The sequence below is a fragment of the Cupressus sempervirens genome, chromosome 6 (assembly GCF_028749045.1).
Source record: "Cupressus sempervirens isolate cs-2001-9-10 chromosome 6, ASM2874904v1, whole genome shotgun sequence".
Lineage (NCBI taxonomy): Eukaryota > Viridiplantae > Streptophyta > Pinopsida > Cupressales > Cupressaceae > Cupressus > Cupressus sempervirens.
This window is the reverse complement of record NC_143123.1, coordinates 628,990,703-629,013,678: the sequence shown is the minus strand read 5'-3', so window position 1 is coordinate 629,013,678 and position 22,976 is coordinate 628,990,703.

The window sequence follows — 22,976 nt, the reverse complement described above, 5'->3', positions numbered from 1 at the left end:
GACACCCACCATAAATTTGGTAATTTAGAATTTCTTTATATGCAAGAAGTTAAGATTTATAGTTTCATGCTTTCCTCTAGATGTCGTGTCATATGGCAAGATGACATCATGTTTTTCTCTCAACATGAAGCTAGTAGAGGTGGTGTAGTTACTCTTTTGTCACCTTGTCTTCATTCTACTATTATTTCACACGGTTTTGACCCCATGCATAGAATCATTTGGCTGTTGTTTTTTCTATTGCATTTTAACAGCATGATTTTTGCAATTATTAATAAACTATTACATGAAGAATATATCTTCTATTATTTTTCCTATAAACATCAACACTGTGAAGTAATTTTTTTTTTAATGTCATTATTTCTTCTATAAATATAACCTAATTTTTTTAAAAATATATATTTCAGAGTGTTAAACTTTATTTCAAATTTAATATTATCATTTAAAATTTAACACATTAGCATTTATAATTGATTTTTATTAATTATTGATAAAAATAATAATTAGCAAGTTATATATTATATTTTCTTTAATAGTTTACTATATGTAGTAAACTAAATTTCTATTATATAATTTTATAATGCATATTATAATATGAAAATATTATATAATACCTAATTCAAAAGTAGTAATTTTCTATATATATATATATATATATATATTCATTACTCTAATATTTAATGATTCTTTCTATTATAATGTATTCTAATGACAAGTACACCCACTAAATGGCACTTGTTATGATTAAGGGGATGATAACCACCATAGTTGATCTTTAACAAAGGGACTATATTCAATAGTAATTAGTTCGTAGTAAAATTCATAATAACTAAATTATATATAACTTTATTAGCTATTTAATTTTATGAAACCAATGATATGAGAAGATCAATATTCTATTTTCTCTTCTTCTAGTTTTATTGTGTTTTACCTTTTAAAATTTAAACAAAGGTATAATCTAAACTCTTTTAAATACTCCTAAAAACATAAAAGTTTTAATCAAATAATAATGATGTTTGAAAATATTGTTCATATTTTCGCTAAGATTTGATTGGACATCATAAATATCCAAATAAAATAATAATTTTAATTTTAATTTTTACAGTGATATTTTATTTTAAAAACTAGGTATCTTTTATTTATTATATTATGCTAACTCATTATAATTGTAATAGTTTATCGAAGAAATAAAATTCCATATTATACCATTATAAAAATATTTACATAGTAAAATAAATCTAATTATTTCATTAGAAAAAAGAAGAGCATATATTTAACAAGAATCTAGGAAACAACTTTTGGGGAGGGGAGAATGGAGGAGGAGGAAATGTAATGTCCCCATTTTGGAGATAATTTGATTTAATTCATTTAATTAATTAAGTTGTCCAAAATAATGAATATTTTATGAGGATGGCTAATTAATTATTTTAATTAAATAAATAAGTGGTATTAAGTTAATTATTTATAAAGTTATCTTTATTATAAGAAAAAAATTATTTATTTAAAAATTCAAGATACTGGGAAATTATCGCTCTGCTCTGACATTATGACGAAAAAAGTGAAATCATTCTCTAAATTTAGTTGCCCCTTCATGAAATTGGTCGCACACCAATAGAAGACTACTCTTCAACTCCCTTTGGCAACCAAAAATCAATTTGAAGTCCTTTCACAATCAAAACCAGGGAAAGGAGAAATTGGCAAAGCAATTAATAATATCTTTGAATTATTTGTGCAAATACACACCAACTAAATCACATAAATCTACAGAAATCAATCTCATAGGAAAAAGGGTGGTTGGCAAACAGTGCGCAACCAAAAAAACTAGACTCAAATTCAGAAAAAATCAGATATCAGGGAAGGAAAACTCCCAAAGCAAAAACCCTTCTACTATCAATCCAATTTTGCAGAAAAATTTGAGCCTAACCCTAGCTCTAAATTGAAGAAGAACTCCTACTAGTGGAGCTCCCAAAATAGCCCTGAGGGATATCAGAAGTTAATGCAATCCCTCTTGGAAAATGGTCAAAAAATTTTCCCATAAATTGGAAGGCTCCATCGAAGCAACCCAATGGGAGAAATAAGAAAATTAACTATACTGATAGGAGAAAATTAGTATACATACCTCCACACCAAAAAATGGATCAATCAATGCATAAAGGAAGGATTCAAGCTAGCCCTAAACAAATCTCCACCAATCAGCATACCTCTGGTGAAGAAATAATTATAAGAAATCCTTATAATGCAAAAAGATGGAAGTATTGCAAGGATAAAGGGATCTATGTGTATTGGAATGGTCCACCAAGGAAGAGATCTAGGCTGGTACACATCATTTCCATGATTTGGGGTGAAAAGGTGAGTACCCTTAACTCCTTTCAAGATAAACTCTGGTATATTTTATGTAGAACTAAATAGGACAAGGAAGAAATTCTGAAATTTGATACACTTTTTTACAAAGACCATCATATTAATCTTCTAAAATGGCAACCTAACTTCAACAAAAATCATATTGAAAGTTTGGTAATGATTAAATGGATGGAATGTAAAGAAATCCCATCAAAATTAATGGAAGAAATCACCATTCAAAAATATTGGCAACTCATTAGGAAATATAATTGGATTTGAAGATAACCCAAATAAAGTGAATAGGATTAGGGTTTTGGTTAAATCTGATCAAAATCAACCTATAAATAGAAAGATAATTACAAATCGATCCATATATAAATTAACTTTTGAAGAATATTCAAGAGAAATATACAAATTATTAGAAGTTAACATTGCCAAATCTCAAATCATCAATAACATTAAAGATCATTTAAAAACTAAAAGGAATACAGGCAAGAAGACAAGGAGAAAGGAAATGGATTTGGTAATGAATCCATTCTCACAAGAAGGAGGAAAATCTTTCGAGCAAAGATCCCTAGATAGAAAAATTGCACAATTAACAAATGAAGAAAATGGGGATAAATCAAGGGAGACAGAAGTAGAAGAGCAGATCAACTATCAACACTCACTTAACAAATTCAAGAATTGCATGGACTGTTAGACAAAAAAAGAGAACATTGAAGAAATGGAATTAAATATAGTTAAATTAAATCAGCTTTACCATGAAATTTTTCTGATATAGAATGACTTAATTGATTAGAGTCTATTAGTAGAAGAGTCACATAAGAAACATAAAGGGAAAGAGATTCAAGATCCCAAATCAGAAGGCATATTAGAAACAAGTGTGAACTAGAGGTAGAGAACTCCGATGAAGGCATAATAGATTCACATTGGATCTATATAACTTAAACTAAAAGAGTAAAGGTTAGAAAGTAGAATGGAAAAAGCTTTAGAAACTCTACAAGAAATGGCTAACCCAAACAATGATAGTATGCAAGAACTTATCATTCCACCAGCAGATTCAACACAGTGGAGCAATATAACCATTAGAAAGAAAGGAAAGAAAAAAAGCTACAAATTTTGGAAAACTCCTAGTAATGGGAAAGACATGTTTGCTTTAGATAGAGAGGACAATGGATCAGTCACAAAAGTTAATCCAAGTTTAGAAGGTATAGAATCCATGTGGGGAAATGAAGAATGGAACAACCTCATCAATATAGATGGCCACAAAGAGAATGAGGCATTAAAGTGCACCCAAATAGGAACAAGAGAGAATCAAAAAATTAGTATGCTATTAATTATAGAAATAATCTTAGAGGATTTGCTGGAGGGGGAGGTCTCTTTAATAGTAGAGAAGGTATTAGATGGAAAATACCTTGACAAATTAGGTATTTCTATGAATCAAGAAGGATTGAAAACTCCAATTTGTGGAAAATCTAAGTAGAAACATGGAAGGAAATCACTTATAGAACTTAGGTAGTAGGGCAGATTAAGGACCGGACAAATATCTCTGATATACTGAACAATGGGAAGGGGAAGTTCCTTCCCAAGGAGCAATGAAGATAACAACTTGGAATACTAGGGGTCTTAACTCCCCTAGCTAAAAATGCTTATTAAAGTGTAACCTCACCCTATTTGACTCAGAAATCTTATTATTACGAGAAACCAAACTTAGCAAATATGAAGGATTAAAACTGAGTTAGAAATTGGGAAAATGGACATTAGTATTTCAGCAGTCTCAAGGAACTTCAGGAGGAATAAGAATAATTTGGAACCCCCAACAAACTAATATGGAATTACTCTCCCTTTAAATAAATTGGATGGGAATGAGAGCTATTAGTACAAAATCAAACTTGCAAATAGTTATAACCAATGTATATGGACCGACTTCTATAGATGACAAACAAAGAGTTTGGAATGAGATCAGTTCTTTCCTTAATTCAATGCCACAGGAAATAGCCATTATAGGTGGAGATTTCAATGCGGTCTCAAGCATGGAAGAAAAAGGAGGGATGAGCCAAACTAATGAAGGCATGGAAGGATTTAAAAGTTGGATTTAGAGGGACTCTCTCTTGGAGATCAAAACCAAGAATGGAGTTTATACTTGGAATAATCATAGAAAAGGATTATGTTATATTGCCAAAAGATTGGACAGATTTCTTCTAAAGGGTGAGTTAAATATGGACAATTTTATAATAGCAGAAATATCACCTATGGCAGGATCAGATCACTTTTCAGTAAAAATAGAAATTAAGGAACAGAGTAAACCTAGTAGAAATCCTTTCAAATGTGAGAAAATGTGGTTTATGGACAAAATATTTATGGATCAAATCATAGATTGGTGGCAGGAGGATCAAATTGAAGGATCAAAAATGTTTTGCCTAGTCTCCAAACTTAAAAACTTAAAGCACAAGATTCTAAATTGGAACAAACTACATTTTAAAAATATATTCAAAGAATAATTAGACATTGAAGATAAAATGAGCAAATTGAATAAGGAATTTTTTTTGAAAGGAATGAATAATGAATCATATCAATTAGAAAAAATAATACCTCTTAAAACATGAAGAAATTATAGCAAAAAAAGAAATGTTCTGGAGGTAGAAATCTAGAGAAAAATGGCTCCTAGAAGGAGATCATAATACAAAAATTTTCCACAATAGCACCATTAACAATAGGAATTATATTAATATTAAAAAAATTAGGAATCTAGAGGGGGAGCAAACTAAAAATCTAGTAGAAATTGTAGGAATATTTACTAAACACTTTTATAATACGCTCAACAACTTAGACTCTTCAAACAACTGTGCTCAAGAGGAAATGCTGAAACATATTCCCAAGCTGATCTCAGAAGCAGATAATAAATTCCTAAATGAACCTATTTCCCTTATTGAGGTCAAGACTGCACTCTTTAGTATGAACCTAGACAAATCCTCGGGTCCTGATGGCTTCCAACCCTTCTTCTTCCAAAAATGTTGGGATATTTTAGGAAAGGATTTGTGGAAAGCATTAGAAGTGACTTGTAAAGGTGGCTCCATCTTAACTGAAATCAATCACACCTTTTTAACTCTTATACCTAAAAAGCATGAAAGTGTTGCACTGGGAGATATTATACCTATTGCATTATGCAACACTATGTACAAAGTGTTTTAAAAAATTCTAGCTAATCATCTCAAAAACTTCTTGCCTAAACTTATCTTGGAAGAAAAAATTGGATTTTTCCCTAGCAAATCCATTCTAGATGGCATCTTAGTTATTTAGGAAACTATCCATTCAGCATTAAAAAATAAAGAAGCTTGTATGCTACTCAAACTTGATATTTAGAAAGCATACGACAAGGTAGATTGGAGATTTCTTTGTAAAACTTTACAGACCTTTGGCTTCTCCAAACAATGGATTAACATTATTTATCAATGTATTTCAACCCCTATAATCTCTATTCTTATCAACAACACCTTGGAAGGTTTCTTTAATATTTCAAGAGGCATCAAGCAAGGAGATCCAGATCTCCTTTCCTATTTATCATCATGGTAGAAGCATTTGGACGGGCTATTAAAGTAGCGCAAGGAGAAAGGAAAATTATCGAGGTAAAAGTCACTAATGGAGTTGAAAATACCAGCCATCAACAATTTGTGGATGACACAATCCTTGCTGGAATGAGCACCATGGAAGAGGTGGATCACATGAAAAACATCTTGAACACTTACTCAAATGCATCTGGGCAAATGATAAATGCCAAAAAATTAGAAATTTTCTTTCTAAATACTGATATTGAAGTTGAAAACCTAATCTGTCAAAAACTAGGATTTAAAAAAGGAAAATTTCCATTTAGATATTTGGGGATTTACCTTGATAAAAGAAAGAAAAGTAATCTAGGCTGGGAGCATATTCTTAGCAAAATTGACCACCAAACTAAATCTTGGAAAGGTAGATGGTTAAAAAAGGCGAGAAGAGCAACTAAAATCAAGGTAGTATTGGCAACTATCCCTTCCTATCAAATGTCATGTCCTTATCTTCCAAAACAAATCAACTCTCAATTGGAAAGTAAACTATGAAATTTCTTCTAGAAAGGACTAGAAGACAAGAAAAAAGTAGCATTAATTAGTTGGAACAAGATTTGTAGACCAAAAGCATATGGAGGATTAGGCATCAAAAACCTTGAATGTAGAATGAAGCATTAGGAGCAAAACAAGTTTGGAGACTCTATCAAGAAAGTGATAGGAAATGGGAATTTTTTTTATACAATATATATCTCAATCCTTTAGATAAAACCTCACTATTTAGAATCAATTCTCCTCCCAAAGGATCTACTAGTTGGAACTTTCTGTTGAATAATCGCAGTTTGATTTCTAAATATCTTACATGGGATTTAGGTAATGGAGAGGATGCTTTGTTTTGGGAAGATTCCTAGAATGGAAATCCTCCTTTGATTAATTCAAACTTCTCTCCTAAAACTATATCACATCTAAAAACCCTATGGGGCACAAAAGTCAAATATTACCTAGAGGAATTTGAATCAGACTTGGGAAAGGCATGAAAATGGAAAACAGTCTCAAAATTTGACATTAATCCAAAGGATAGGAATAAATTGGAACTGTTATTAAATACTCAAACTATTGCATTTAAAGATAGGGAGGATAAACTTATCTAGGCAGCATCAAAGGATGGAGCCTATAAAGTTAGAGATGGTTATAGGATGATAACCAACTCCTAGAAATGGGAAGCCAACACCCTTCCTTTGAACATATGTTGGGATCTAGAAAATCTTCCTAAAGAAGGAATGTTTCTCTAGACAACTATGCAAAAGAAAATATTAACAAAGGATGGGATTAGAAAAATGGAATTTGAAGGGTCATCTAGATGTCCCCTTTGTAGAGAGGAAGAAGAAAATGTAGATCACCTCTTATTCTCATGCAAATTTTCTCAGGAAGGATGGAGATGGCTTCAAAGGAAACTCAATTGGTCCTCCCCATTAATAGGTCATTGGGAAGGTCATTTGATGGGATGGCCAAAAGAGGATCCCAAGAAAATATATGGTAAACTTTGGAACATATCTCCATCAATAGCCATGTGGGAAATTTGGAAAGAACACAACTGTTGAATCTTCTCAGATCAATATCTCTTAGAAATAGCTCCATTTTCAAAAATAGAAGTAGAAATTTCAAAAGTAGTGACTAGTGATCTCAGAAAGAGACCTAGAGAAGAGGGATCCTTCTTTGATTGGGATGCAAAAATTAAAAAGCTATGGCCATTATTAATGAATCCCCCCTTAACCTATAAACAAAAGAATGACCTTGCTAGACTTTCATGCAAATGGGAGCCTCCCTCTCTTGGTTGGAAGAAACTGAATTTTGATGGGGCATCAAGAGGAAATCCTGGTAAAGCAGGAATAGGATGTATCAATTAGAGATGAATCAGGTAATTGGATTATTAAAAGATCAAAATCATTAGATATGGCTTCCAATAATATTGTTGAACTGGAAGCTATAGAAGAAGGAATTAATCTATGTATTAAATCAAATATTTAAAAACTTATAATAGAAGGGGATTCCCAAATCATTATTAATGCTCTTCGGAAAGGAGCCACACCAAACTGTGTTAAACTCTAAACTAGAAGCAATTATAAATTCTCTTTCAGCATTAAAAGACATAAGATATGCTCACATCTTTAGAGAAGGCAACAAAGAGGCCAATATATCAGCCAATCTTGGTACTAATGGTATTAATTCCTTAACTTTCAATCATTAATAGATCCGCACAACAAAGTCAGACTAATCGTTCTCTTTCCAACTTCGATATTGTAGTATGATCTCACACATATCAGATAGAGTACCATTTTATGGGAAATCCCTCACTTTAGCCTTGTAATCCTTTCGATATGATGATTTTGAGTGGATTTTTATTAATCTTTTGCATGCCTCTCCATTATTAGGAATCTAGAAATTTTGACTCAACCTATTTATCAGTTATTTTGGGTTTTTGTAATACATTCTCACAGAGTTTGAGTTTAGCTATAAATTAGTTAGTGGTATAGGTTGGGTAAGATGGATTCCAACATTAGTCTGTTTCATGCCTATGAAAATTGCACCATGGTTTTCTGTGGATTGATTATGCAAGAGTGATGGAATAGGATTTTGAGGCCCATAGATGATATGCACCATATAGTAGTTAGTCAAGCTTTAGAGGAAGGAATTTTCAATTATGACTACTCATGGAGGACTAACAGTGACATAGTTGGGCTTTGGATAGGTTGTTTGGCTTAGGAAGGGATTGAAAAATTTCATATTATCAGGATTACCCACAATATTTTTGATCCTTGCTGGATAGTGGGTTTGGAAATTGCAATCGCAAACATTGATGCTTGGCTCCACATTCCTCTAGTAGAGGCATACATGGAATTTGAGGTTAATAGTCAGGAATTGGAAAGGATCTTGAGATACCCTTGCATGGTTATTAGGGATAATATCCAATTTTTCAATGAATGGCCATGTATGGAGATGAGCATCAATTTTCTATTAAGATGGAGGGGCATTATTGAAGACCCAGGAAGGGACTGGCTAACTAGCTACCTGAGTGCATATGATGCCTATATCCATCCGAATGTGGATTTCAACAACATGGAGAATGTGGAATTCTATCTTCCAAACTATGACAAAACCAGCAGGGGTAGGTCTACCTATGAATTTCCCCCAGGATCAAAGGCTAGCTCTTTGCATGAAGCGTTAGAAGTCATAATGGTTTTCAAAAAGTATGACTAAATAATATATCAGGTCATTTTGTATACTATCATGACTCATATTTTGGCTTGTAGCACTTAAATTTTAAATTAGGGTGCCTCTGTAGATAAGTCATTCCTGCTATAATATCGAGTGAATTTGCTTCTTAACACCTTTCACTTATGTATCTTTTCAACATTAGACCAGATATGGTGATTACTGTACATATAATCATATATTAATAGAAATTGTATTTGGCTACAATTCAGCCTCTTGTATGCATGGTTATGGTGTTCACATTTCATTTCTTTGGTTTAAATTTAGAATAAATTTTAAATAAATCCCTCCTTCTATTCAGGGTATTAAGCTAATGGGATGTTAATCCAGATCGTAATTCATGAATTAGTTTTTTTTGAGAGATTTGGAGAAACTCTTTTGATACTGTCGATGGATTTTTGGTTTGCTCTCCCTTGAGTTTTAGCCTATTAACTTAACTGGTGACATAATCTTCTTTTAATTACATAGGAAAATTAATCTTTAGAAGATTAACGAATTTTGTTTCTCATTTGTACTTTCATCATCATTCCAAAATATCTAACATAATTAAATTAACTGCATATCAATAAAAGAATGTTTAAGACAGTTTAATCAATTATTGTAAAGATTAATTAAAAATTATAACAGATTTAGTTTATTAATATTCTTAATTAATTTCATCATGAAATTTATCATTGGTGAAGGTCCCCTTGGCTCCATATTATATTTTTTTTTAAAGTTTTCATTAACCCATAACATTTGTTGATGATGGTGAATTTAGATAGATGGTGATTATCTACCCTCCAATCTGATACCTCTTTGGAAGGCATTTGTATTGTTTTGAATATCATTTTGATGTAATCACTAGGGTATGCCCCTTTTACTAATGTATAATATAGGACTAAGGTCCCGGGCAAGACAGGAGGTTTTCTTTCCCCATTCTTTCCTACCTATGCTCACTAGAATGGGGAATTATTTGTATCTCTATTTTATCAATAAAATTAATCAAGGCTTAGGCCATTTACCAAGCAAAAATAAATAAAATTATTTATAAAGTTATCAAATAAAAAAATATTACAATATAACTTTATGTTTAATTAATTTAATAAAGTGAATTAAATAATAAAATATTTTATAAAGTCACTTAATAGATAAAATAAAATAATGTTCTAGAAGTTTTTGGAGAAAGTGGAGAAAAAGAATATATAGGAATGGAGGGCTCATTGTCTATCATCTACGTTTATTTTCTCTATTATGACTACTTCAGCATTCATGGAGCTTGAAGGCCTACAAGCATTCAACTTAATCATTAGGAACGATACCTCCCAAGTGATTGCATAACTGAGGAGGTGAAAGATCCTCTGAAGGGTTACCCTTTGGAAGTGGCACTCAGCCATTTCAAGTTGAACTTAATTTTTATAATCAAACTTACCTAGGGGTTTGAGTTTTTGGTTGCAAGAGAACTATAAAATAAGAAGATCCCAAAAAGTAATTCGAAAAAGTAGATCCAAAAAAGAAAAGAAAAAAAGTAGATACGAAAAAGCAAAGCGAAAAGGCAGCATTAGTAAAAATTATTACAGCCATCTACAATTAGGTTCCTTTGGATATTTCATGCAATTTTCTTATCATTTAGATGCATATTAGAAGGTAAGGCTGTAGGTGAAAGTTTGTATCAGATTTAAGCATTATTCTTGTGGATGTATCTCAAGAGTCTTGGCCATTTCATACTAGCATTGTAGTTGATATTATATGTGCAATAAAGGAGACATAAGTTGGTGGTCTAATATAGTTGTAATTCAATATGTATTTATCATTCATGATCAGCTTATTAGTTTGCATGCCAATTGTTTGACAAAATGTCAATTTGCTATAGGTTCTTTTTTTGGCATAAATAATGTTATGATTTTGCATACGAAGTGTTTGTATTAATGCTACTTGGCTATAAGTGCAATAAAGACATCATAGGTTGCATCCAAAGTGTTTATCATAATTACTATTTGTTGTAGCAGCATATTACAAGTAGTTTTAGTTACATATATGCATTGAATATTGTCAAAATAAGTTGCAGATTCATATTAGGTCATTGTTTAGTCAATTTTGAGTCTTCTTGCAAAAGATTCTCATTGATGCAAATTGAAGAAAGAGTCATTAGAGAAAACTGAAATACTATATTAGTCATATGACCCTTGTATGTGAAGTGTTTGACAAAATCTCTCAATTTAGCATTAGAGGTTTTTAGTGGCCTATTGGGAGGGGTCATTACAGTGGTATTAGAGCAATTTCCTACTAGCCTAATGGGGTTTATGTAGCCACCATTCAATTTAGTTATCAAGAGCAAAAATAAAAGCGCTCTATTTACATAGGGAACCAACACAACTGAGAACATGGCTGAAAGACATTCTAAAAGCCCACCCAGAATTATGAGAGATGATGAGGCTTTACAGCATAAGGATAGGCTTCTATAGTCAATAGAGGCAAGTACATAGGCAATGATGACTATGATGCAACATTTTATTGGGGAAAACAAGAAGGATGACAGGAGCATAGTAGGATCACAACATGGGAAAAGGACACATTCTGGGACAGTTGACAGACTGACATGTCCTACATTTAGGGAAGAAATTCTAGCACTCACAGTTGATGCTATGGTAATAGATATTGTAGTTGAACTTTGACAAGCAAGGAATGAGTGGAATTCATTACTAGCATATGTATAGGGCAGATGGACATTTGATAGGTACCTAAACTATACAGCTGCCATGCAGAAGTAGGCAGATAAAAATAGTGAGTTGCAACAAGTCACCAACAAGTTGACTATATTTCTATTTGGCAGATCTTCTCACAAGGCAGATGACACCATTACTAGGAACTTGCATGAGGAGTTTGAGAATTTAGCTTACAACCAGGTTGAGGTCTCAGATTCTACTCCACCATAGGAGGAAGTGGTGAAGGATATTACAGAGATTGATAGTAACTATCAACTTGATACTCAAGTGGAGACAGTTGTATATAGGTCACCAGAGGGTGATATCATAGGTACTTAGGATGGTTTGGTTACAATAGGCAGCCACTATAGCATAGAGGGTTCAGATGATGATTTTGAGGATTTTGTTGTGCACGATGGTGAGATACCTGGTAGAGATGAGCAGACATTGAGTATTCCTGACTTTGTTGAGAGGGAGTACCAAAGTACATTTGGATGCTTCATCACATGAGGTTGAGGCTGGTAGTACTTTGCATGATTTGTCCAGCCAGCTAAAGGTGAGCAAAGGCAGTATTGTAACTTCATTATCTCATCATGATAGGATGCAGGATAAGATAGAGGATCACATCTAGGTGATTTAGTTACAGGGTAGACATAAGGGAGTTCAAGCAAAGTCTTATTGTGTTAACTTACAAGTGATTAGGGAAGGAATGGGAACAATGAAGTTGAGTTACTTACATATTCTATTAGATTGTGACCATCTTCTTAGCCTTGCCAAAGACTATTCAGATGCCTTGAGGAGGAAGGAGGAAGTTGACAGGTTTTCTTGCGAGCTTCAGGACACTCGAGCTTCTTTGGTGAATACTCCATTCACATTACATGACTTGGAGAGACATGGGGATGAGCATGGTGTGGAATTGAGTTTAGTTTCATCTTGCACACCTAATACTTAGCTTTTTGTGGTAGGCAAATCATATATGGTCCTTGATAATGTTGTGAGTTTGTCTTGCATTCACATCCAAGATACAGGGATAGTTTCAGATAGGTATGTGGAGTTAGTTGGTATTAGTCATATTACTTAGGTGAGGAGTTTGCTTGAGTTACCACCTAATTCTAGTTTATGGACATGGACTCGGGATTGTTATATTGGCATTTGGGATTCAGTCGATTGGAGATCTTTATCAATTTTTGGTAGTACTGGTTGTTTGGGTGCTATCATGGATTTGATTAGCAGATTGCACGGTGTTGTTTTTTCTTGTGCCAACATCTTGTACGATGTTGGTATTAGCTTTTACACACCGGTGTTGCGCTTTGTTCATATATCCAGTTGACCATTCTTGCTAGAATGTGTTGATGATCTTTCATATTTGGTAGTATGTACAAATGAGTCCCAGGATTATATTGGCATTGATAACATCTAGGAGGATGTAGTGGGCAATTAAGAGGACTTAGTTTCCTTGGCAATTTCTTTTGGTACAGAGGAGTTGGATAGCAGTGCTATAGTTTTTGATATTCCATCTTTTGATATGAGCTTTAGAGTTGATTCGAAGGATATGAATGGCAATACTCTAGAGACTAGTAACTTTGAGGATACTCCTTTGGATAGTGCATTAGAGGAGGATTGTAGGAGACAGTCTAGCCAACACCATCATGTGTCTAGTCAGCTAAGAGTTAGTGAGCAAGACATTGCTATCACTTGCCAACATTTTGATGTTGCTTATCAATTGTTAGTAGTTTATGGATGGGGTTCTCCTACTAGTGATGAGAAAGAAGGTAGTTATCTTTCCTTGATAGAGATCCACTCTTTATGGGAGGCTATCTAGATTCTGAGATAGAATTATATGCAGTTGGTAGCTGAAAAAGATTATCTTATGGAGTGGGGTAGTACAACATATGAAACATTGTTGGTCAAGGAAGATGAGGTGAGTGAGCTTACTCAATAGCTTGTGGTGACTTTTGAGATTCTTGAGAGTACACAGTTGGCTGCCGAGGAGTCACAGTTTCATTTGGCTGAGGCGACCATTCAGTTAGAGTGACTGCAATCTTTACCAAATTTGGTACAATCATAGGTTGTGATTTCTAGGAATTTGAGAATGTCCATGGTCGAGATTGTTAGAGATAGTGGAGATGGGGATGCATCCATCCTTAATACTAGCATTGGCATGTCGAGTTCTTTTCTACAAGGTTTAGGTTCAATTGAATTGGGTGTTGCAATAGATTGTTTTGGTATGCCTGACATGGTGGTGATCTCTACTACTGATGGCATGGAGACTGGTGAAGTTGTATCAGATATCATGTGTGATTTTGGTGAACCAGTAGTTGGCATGGTTCTTGCTAGTGATACTACTCCTTTGGTGGTGACTTCAAAGGTAGTAGTCGCTTGGTTAGTGATCGGTTGTAGCTAGTTTCATCCTGGATTGCAATCTGCACCACTGATTGGGGTTGGCACATTCTATTGGCATTACACTATGAGGTATTCTCATCAATTTAGCTTTGATGACAATGTTGATGAGATGATGATATGGAGATGTACTTTGGTTCCTAGTGCTTATCATCAGTTATGGGATGGTTTGACACCACGGGATGAGAGTTGCAATGGGTATGACATGGCAATAGGTTCTACGGTTGACAGCTTGATAGTACATGGCTTAGAGTAGGATTTTGGGAGTGATGCTTCAATAGTTGTTATTGATTCTACTCCTTTGGCTATGTCATCTCCTTACTTAGCTAGTGATCAGTTGTAGTGGGTTGCATCACCTATGCCTGGCGAGCTATCACCTGAGGCTAGTTTTTTTAATTAGCATTATACTATAGGGTATGTTCATCAGTTTCTATTTCTTGTTGTTTATCTTGTGATATATACTCACTATCAGTGGTGCATGGGAGTTATGGTTATGAGATAGTGGCTAGTGATTTACAGAGTTGTGTTGATTGTAGTAGGTGTATAGTATGTGGATTCTTTGTACTTGGTGCAATTTCATTCGGGAGTGTTCACCATTGTGACAGAGTTAGATTGTACATCCCACATAAGTTAGTGGGATGAGTTGAGGGTATTTACTATGTTGGCAATTTGGGATGTCCACTCTATTTGGGTTCTGATATTTTGGGAGTTTGTGTCTCGTGGGTTCTTGACTATGGTAGTAGTGGATTTGAAGTTTAGTTGAGCAGTGATTCATCCTTCATTCATGGATTCTTCTTGGTTATATTGCAGAGGATATTGTAGGAGCCTATGTTGATTGATAGTAGTATAGTTCATGACTACATTTGGGATCCAAGTGGATTGATTGGTTTATTGTTTAGCCATTTCTTGGGGGCAAGCAATTTCAGGAAGGGCAGATTGTCATGTCCCCATTTTTGAGATAATTTGGTTTAATTAATTTAATTAATTAAGTTGTCCAAAATAATGAATATTTTATGAGGATGACTAATTAATTATTTTAATTATATAAATAAGTGGTATTAAGTTAATTATTTATAAAGTTATCAAATAAACAAATATTAAAAGATAACTTTATATTTAATTAATTTACTAAAGTGACTTAAATTATAAAATATTTTATAAAGTCACTTAATAGATAAAATAAAATAATGTTCTAAAAGTTTCTAGAGAAAGTGGAGAAAAAGAATATATAGGCATGGAGGGCTCATTGTCTATCATCCAAGTTCATTTTCTCTATTGTGACTACTTGAGCATTTGTGTAGCTTGAAGGCCTGCAAGTATACAGCTTAATCAATGGGAACGATGCCTCTCAAGTGATTGCATAACTAAGGAGGTGAAAAATCCTCTGAAGGGTTGCCCTTTGGAAGTGGCACTCAGCCATTTCAAGTTGAACTTAATTTGTATAATCATACTTACTTGAGGGTTTGATTTTTTGGTTGCAAGAGAAAAGAAAAAGAAAAAGCAGTTAGCAAAAGTAGATCTAAAAAAGCAATTCAAAAAAGAAGATCCAAAAAACCAATCTAGAAAAGCAGATTCGAAAAAGCAAAGCGAAAAAGTAGATACGAAAAAGCAAAGTGAAAAGGCAGCATTAGTAAAAATTATTATAGCCATCTATAATCAGGTTCCTTTGGATATTTCATGCATTTTTCTTATCATTTAGATGCATATTAGAAGGTAAGGCTGTAAGTGAAAGTTTGTCTTAGATTTAAGCATTATTCTTGTGAATGTAAGCCAAGAGTCTTGGCCATTTCATACTAGCATTCTAGTTGATATTATATGTGCAATAAAGGAGACATAAGTTGGTGGTCTGATATAGTTGTAATTGAATATATATTTATCATTCATGATTAGCTTATTAGTTTGCATTCCAATTGTTTGACAAAATGTCAATTGGTTGAAGGTTCTTTTTTTGGCATAAATAATGTTATAATTTTGCATACCAAGTGTTTGTATTAATGCCACTTGGCTATAAGTGCATTAACACCATCATAGGTTGCATCCAAAGTGTTTGTCATAAGTACTATTTGTTGTAGCACAATATTGAAAGTAGTTTTAGTTACATATATGCATTGAATATTGTCAAAATAAGTTGTAAATTCATGTTAGGTCATTTTTTAGTCAATTTTGAGTCTTCTTGCAAAAGATTCTCATTGATGCAAATTGAAGAAAGAGTCATTAAAGAAAACTTAAATACTATATCAATCATATGACCCTTATATGTGAAGTGTTTGACAAAATTTCTCAATTCAGAATTAAAGGTTTTTAGTAGCCTATTGGTAGGGATCATTACAAGAAGAGGAGGTCTCAGATACTAAGGGGTGGAAGGAGAGAAAGCAGGTGTCATATGTTTTCGCAACCATTGGGTTGGGGTGTGTGGACATAATGAGGGACAAGTTCCCTGATATAGTGGATAGAGTGCCCTCCACCATAATGATTTCCTCCCTTGTTAAGGCTTTTTCCAAGGATAATGCTAACCCTCCAATTGTCCAAGAACTTACTATGATGTAAGCAGATGGTTTTCTTTGTGACATGTAGTAGGTCAACATGGAGATAACGAAGAAGTCGTGCAGGAGCACCTAAGCTAGCCTCTATTGTTTATAAGTTTTTGGTTTGTACTTGACTCTAGCCAAGTCAAGAGGATAGATTTGGTTTTTTTGAAGACCTTAGAAGGTCATTTTAATTTTTGGTTAGGTGAATTAGTCACTAGGACTAAGGTCACTAATTAACCTTTGTTTGTTGTTTTTTTAAATTTCCTAGTGTTAGGAGCTTAGCTTAACTTGGAGTCTTAAATGTGTTCTAAACACATAATGGTTGTTGAAAAGATGACATAAGGTCATAAATGGCCTTGGATCCATGAAACATAGGTGGTTATGAGTTCTAGAATATAGGATTGAGGCACATGACAAAGTTGCCAAGTGTTGAGAAGAAGTTATCTTCAATTTTGCAATTATTGCAAAAGAGTGCATGTCATTTAGGTATCTTTGGATTCCCTAAGTTATAGGATGGTTATGCTGCAGCCAATAGGCCCAAAAATTAAGGAAATGGCATCTAATGATACCTAATACTCAAACACAAAGTATTATGGAGGCAATGTAATATTTTAGAGAAAGTTAAGAGAGCTCTGCAAGCATTTTTTAGCAGATTTTTACTGGTGTTTGTGTTGACAGTCATATTTAATGGACTGAATGAATAAATATAATTCTTCATTAGTGTTCTATAGGTTTTTTATGAACTTTTCCATTTGAATAGCAGGTCATTTTGAGTTCATCTAAGTACTGGTTTTGGGGTTTTTAGTTCAGGTAGTCTATTTTCAGCTTGTTTTCAGTAGTTTAGAGAGTCATGGCTCCTCCATGAAATCTAACCATGGATAATCATTCATGATAGATGGAAATGGAAGAGGAGTCATTTTTGTATATATTTTTAGGAGTTAGGAGCCATGAAAGCATTAAGAACTATATATTATGCTAGGCCCTAGGCGAGTTTGTGCAACCCGGTTAGAGGTTTAGAGGTGAAAAGAGTGAAGAAACATTGTATGGTTGTACGTATCCGTACTGTTCCAGGAATTTTCCATGAAGATAAAAAATCATATCTATCCATTATATGCATATAGGAGTCATACCAGTCATTTAGGATTTTCTTTTAGCAAGTTTGCTATCGAAACCACAGTTCAGTCCTAGAAATTAGGCCTATTAGGCATCTTATCCTTGTTTATAGGAACCCCCTGTACGATCACTTTCAAACCCATAACCCTTAATGAAAGTTTTAAAACTTACAGAAGGGTATCCAAATCAAGTTTTAGTTTTTTGAGTTGTTTGGAAAAATTTTACTAAAAAGGGGGAAAATGGACTGGTGAAGGCTATAAGGAAATAAACCTAATTTAAGGTCTCTACATGATGAATCGATTAAGCTAATTGGAAGATGATTCAAGATCCTTCCAAAATGGTTCAAATGGGAAATATTATGATTTTTTTTTACATGATGGAGAAGACCCCTGCAATGTTGGAGCATGTTTATAGAGATTTGGCACTTAGAGCCTTCTAAGTGAGTGTGGAGAAGTGAATCAAAACTAGGGTGTTGATCATTCAAGGTGAAGTTTTCAGAGATTGACTCTTATAGAAGAGTTTGAATAGGTCTTAGTTAATGATCTAAGCCTATTGGAAGATCGTAAGAGAAATAGGATACTAGGAGGCAAGTGAAGTCTCTTGGAGGGTGTAAAAACAAGCCTTGGAGTTTATCATGCACCATATTGGTATCAGAGCTTGGTTGATCAAGCTTGTGGTCAATGCATCACTCTTCTAAATCAATAGGAGAGAATACACCATCCCGAGCCATGGTGACTAATTCTAAACTAGCAAAGAAGGTTGAGGAACAAGAAGAGGATAACAAATTGTTAAGACAAAGAATAGCTCAAATGGAACAGCTCTTAGGTGAAGTCCAAGACAAAGCTGATAGGGTCAAAGAGAAGATAGACCTTAAAGAAGAAGCTGAAGCAAAGGAGAAGGAATTAGAGTTGGAGGAAGAAGCACCAGCTCCTGATCCTATTCTTCCTGAAGAGCTATTCTTGAAAGCATTGAAGGCATTGAGTGGCAAGGCTTTAGAAGGTGTTCCACTTTTTAGTGGACAAGTGGATCCAGATTTAGTTGTGGATTGGATAGACAACATTGAGAACCATTTTGAATGTGATGGTATCTCTGAAGCACAAAAGGTAATGGTGGCCAAGTCTAGACTAAGAGGTTCAGCTCTTACTTGGTGGAAGTTTGTGCAAACTGAGAGGAAAAAGGATGGTAAAGGTCCTATTCTGACATGGAAGGGTATGGTATCCAAATTCAAGAAAACATATCTTCCTGATGACTATGAAGTCCAAATGCATAGAAGGAGACAAAATCTTAAGCAAAAAGATTTGGATGTCCAAGCATATGCCAAAGAGTTTCAAAAATTGTGTTTGAGGTCCAAGGTAGTTGAAGATGAGAGCATCAAGCTAGCAAGGTATTTGAATGGTCTCAAATGGTCTATTCAAAAAGAGATGAGCCTAGTGACCTTCAAATCCATTAGGCAATGCTATCAAATGGCCTTGAAGATAGAGGAGAAGAGAAAGAGAAAGCAAGATAGCTCCAAAGGTAAAGGCAAAGGAAAAGATAGAAAAGGTCAAAGAGGTGGCTATGGTGGAAGAAGTTCTGATTCTAGAGCTCAAGGTGAGGTAAAATTCAGTGAGCAGCAAGAAGGAAGCTCAAGTAGAGGTGGTAGAGGAAGGAATTCTAACTCTAACTTTAGAGGAAGAAGTGGTGGTTCTTCACAAAGAGGAAGAGGTAATTATTTTGCCAATATGAAGTGCTACCATTGCAATCAAATGGGGCACCCTGCCTATAGATGCCCTAAGAAAGGTGGCTCATCACAAGGAGGTGATAAGAGAGCTAACCTTGTTCATGAAGACACTAAAACAGCAGATAAACATTCTAAGATTCCATTAAATTCAGAGGAAAGGGAGAACCTCATGATGAGGAGAACTCTAATCAAGGAACCAGTGAAGGAGGAACCAAGCCAAAGAAGATCTTTGTTTAGAATCAAATGCAAGATAATGGGAAAATTATGTAAGGTCATTATTGATTCAGGCTCTACTAATAATATAGTGTGAGAAGAAGTAGTCAGCAAGCTAAAATTGAAAAGGATATCCCATACCAATCCTTACAAGGTTACTTGGCTCAATAAGGGTCAACATGTGTTAGTAAATGAACAAGCATGGGTGGAGTTCTCCATTGGAAGGTAAAAAGACAAATTTTTATGTGATGTGTTGCCTATGGATGCATGTCATTTCCTCCTAGGTAGACCTTGGGAATTTGACTGTCAAGCCATACATGATGGAGGAAAGAATTCCTATTCTTTCAAGAAGGATAATACTACCTTCAAAATTCAGTCATTGTTGGAGGATGCTGAAGTAAAGATAGTAGGTCCAAATGTTCTTATGGTAGGTGAAAAAGAGTTCCTACAAACCATGGAAGAACATGAAGGCATAGGGTATGCATTGATGTTGAAACCAAGAGAAGGAGATGAAGACAAGGTGACTAAGAAGACTGAATTACCAAAGGAGATTCAAGGTATGTTGCAGACTTACCAAGGCACTGTAAGTGATGGTCAACCCTCAACCTTACCCCCTCAAAGAGCCATAAGTCATAGGATAGAGCTTATCCAAGGAGCTACCCTACCTAAAAAATTAGCCTATAAGATGACCCTTCAACAAAATAACAAAATAGCAAGGGAAATACAAGAGCTCTTAGACCAAGGCCTAATTAGAAAGAGTATTAGTCCATGTGTTGTACCCACCATATTTGCACCTAAGAAGGGAGGGAATTGGAGGCTGTGTATTGATTTAAGGGCTATCAATAGGATAACCATAACGTATAGGTTCCCTATCCCTAGGATTGAAGACTTAATGGATTGTTTAGGTGAAGCAAAGTACTATAGCAAGATATACTTGAAGAGTGGCTATCACCAAATAAGAATCCATAAAGGAGATGAGTGGAAGAAAGCCTTCAAGACTAATGAAGGACTGTATGAATGGCTTGTCATGCCATTTGGATTGTCAAATGCCCCCTTTACATTCATGAGGCTCATGAATGAAGTACTCAAGGACTACATAGGCAAGTTTGTAGTTGTATATCTAGATGATATACTGATTTTTAGCAAGACAAAGAGTGAGCATTTGAAACATCTTGATATTGTCTTCAAGAAGCTACATGAAGAGAAGTTGATGATCAATTTGGAGAAGGGTGAGTTCATCAAATCAGAACTAGTATATCTTGGGTTTGTTTTATCTCATGGCAATCTGAAAATGGATAAGAGCAAGGTAGAGGCTATCATGAATTGGCCCACTCCAAGGTCAGCAACTGAGGTAAGGAGTTTTCATGGTCTTGCACAATACTATAAGAAGTTTATAAGAAAATTTAGTGCAATTTGTGCTCCTATGATGGATATTATCAGAGGAGGAATGAAAACCAAGTTTGTGTGGAATGAAGATGCTAACAAGAGCTTTGAGTTGTTGAAGGAAAGAATAGCTACCCAACCTATTTTGGTGTTGCCAAGCTTTGAGAAGATATTCACCATTGAATGTGATGCTAGCAATGTAGCAACTGGGGCTATCCTAAGTCAAGAGGGTAGACCGATGGCTTTCCATTCTAAGAAGTTAAGTGAGGCTAAGAGGACATACTCCTCATATGACTTAGAGATGTATGCATTGGTCCAAGCTCTAAGAAAATGGAGGCACTACTTGCTTCCCAAGGAGTTCATTGTGTATTCAGATAATCAAGCACCCAGCTTCTTGAATTCACAAGAGAAGTTGAGTCACAAGAACATGAAGTGGGTTGAGTACCTACAAGCCTACACCTTCCATATCAAGCACAAGAAGGGTGTACTAAACAAGGTGGCTGATGCATTGTCAAGAAGAGCCCTCACACTACAAGAAATTCAGTCGAAAAGCATGGGGATAGATCATTTCAAGGATCTATATGTAGATGATGAGGACTTTGCTGACATCTATAAGGTATGTGCTGAATACAAGAATCATTTTCATAGCAAATATGATGATTATACTTTGAAAAGTGATCTCTTGTTCAAAGGGAATCAATTGTGTGTTCCTAGAGGTTCTATCAGAGAGAATTTAATTCAAGAAAAGCATAATGGTGCTTTGAGTGGTGACTTTGGGATCTTGAGTTGTTTCAAGGTTTTACTTTTGGCCTAGAATGAATCTTGATGTTAGAAGGTATGTGGAGAGTTGTGTAGTATGTCAAAAATCCAAGGGCACTTCAACAAATGCTGGTCTTTACCAACCACTACCTATTCCTACTAGGCCATGGGAATGCTTACGCATGGATTTTGTAGTTGGGTTACCCAAGACAAGATAAGGAATGGATAGTGTGTATGTGGTTGTGGATAGATTTAGCAAGATGGCTCACTTTGTGCCATGCAAGACTACACATGATGCAAGTCAAATAACATATTTATTCTTCAAAGAGATAGTGAGAATACATGGACTACCAATTAGCATTGTTTCAGACAGAGACACAAAATTTATGGGTCATTTTTGGAAGACTTTTTGGAAAAGATTGGGAACTAACTTATCCTTTGGGTCAGCCTACCATCCCCAAACCGATGGTCAAACTGAGGTTGTTAATAGAAGTCTTGGAAACCTTCTAAGATGCCTAACTAAGGAGTATGGACAGCAATCGGATCAGTTGATTGGGCAAGCTAAATATGCCTATAATGACACCATAAATAGATCAACCAGGAAGAGTCCATTTGAAATTGTATATGGCCTACATCCTAGAGGTGTCTATGAGTTGAGAGACTTAAAAGGTGGAGTCAAGGAAAGTGCATATGTTGATGACTTTGCATTTGCTATGCAAGAAGTTCATGAAACAGTGAGGAAGACATTGACAGAGAACACTATAAAACATAAAGCCAAAGTGGATGAAAGTAGAAGGACAATTGATTTTAATGTTGGTGACTTGGTTATGGTGCATCTCAGCAAGTCAAGACTATACAAAGGAGTCCCCCACAAGCTAAATATGGTGACAATGCATTCAAGGTTGAACTGCTGGAAGACAGTGGATTGTCACCCATTTTTAATATTGATCACTTAGTCCATTATAGAGGACCACAACAAGACATGGATTAGACTCTTCATGAAGTGATCAGAGATGTGAAGGATCTC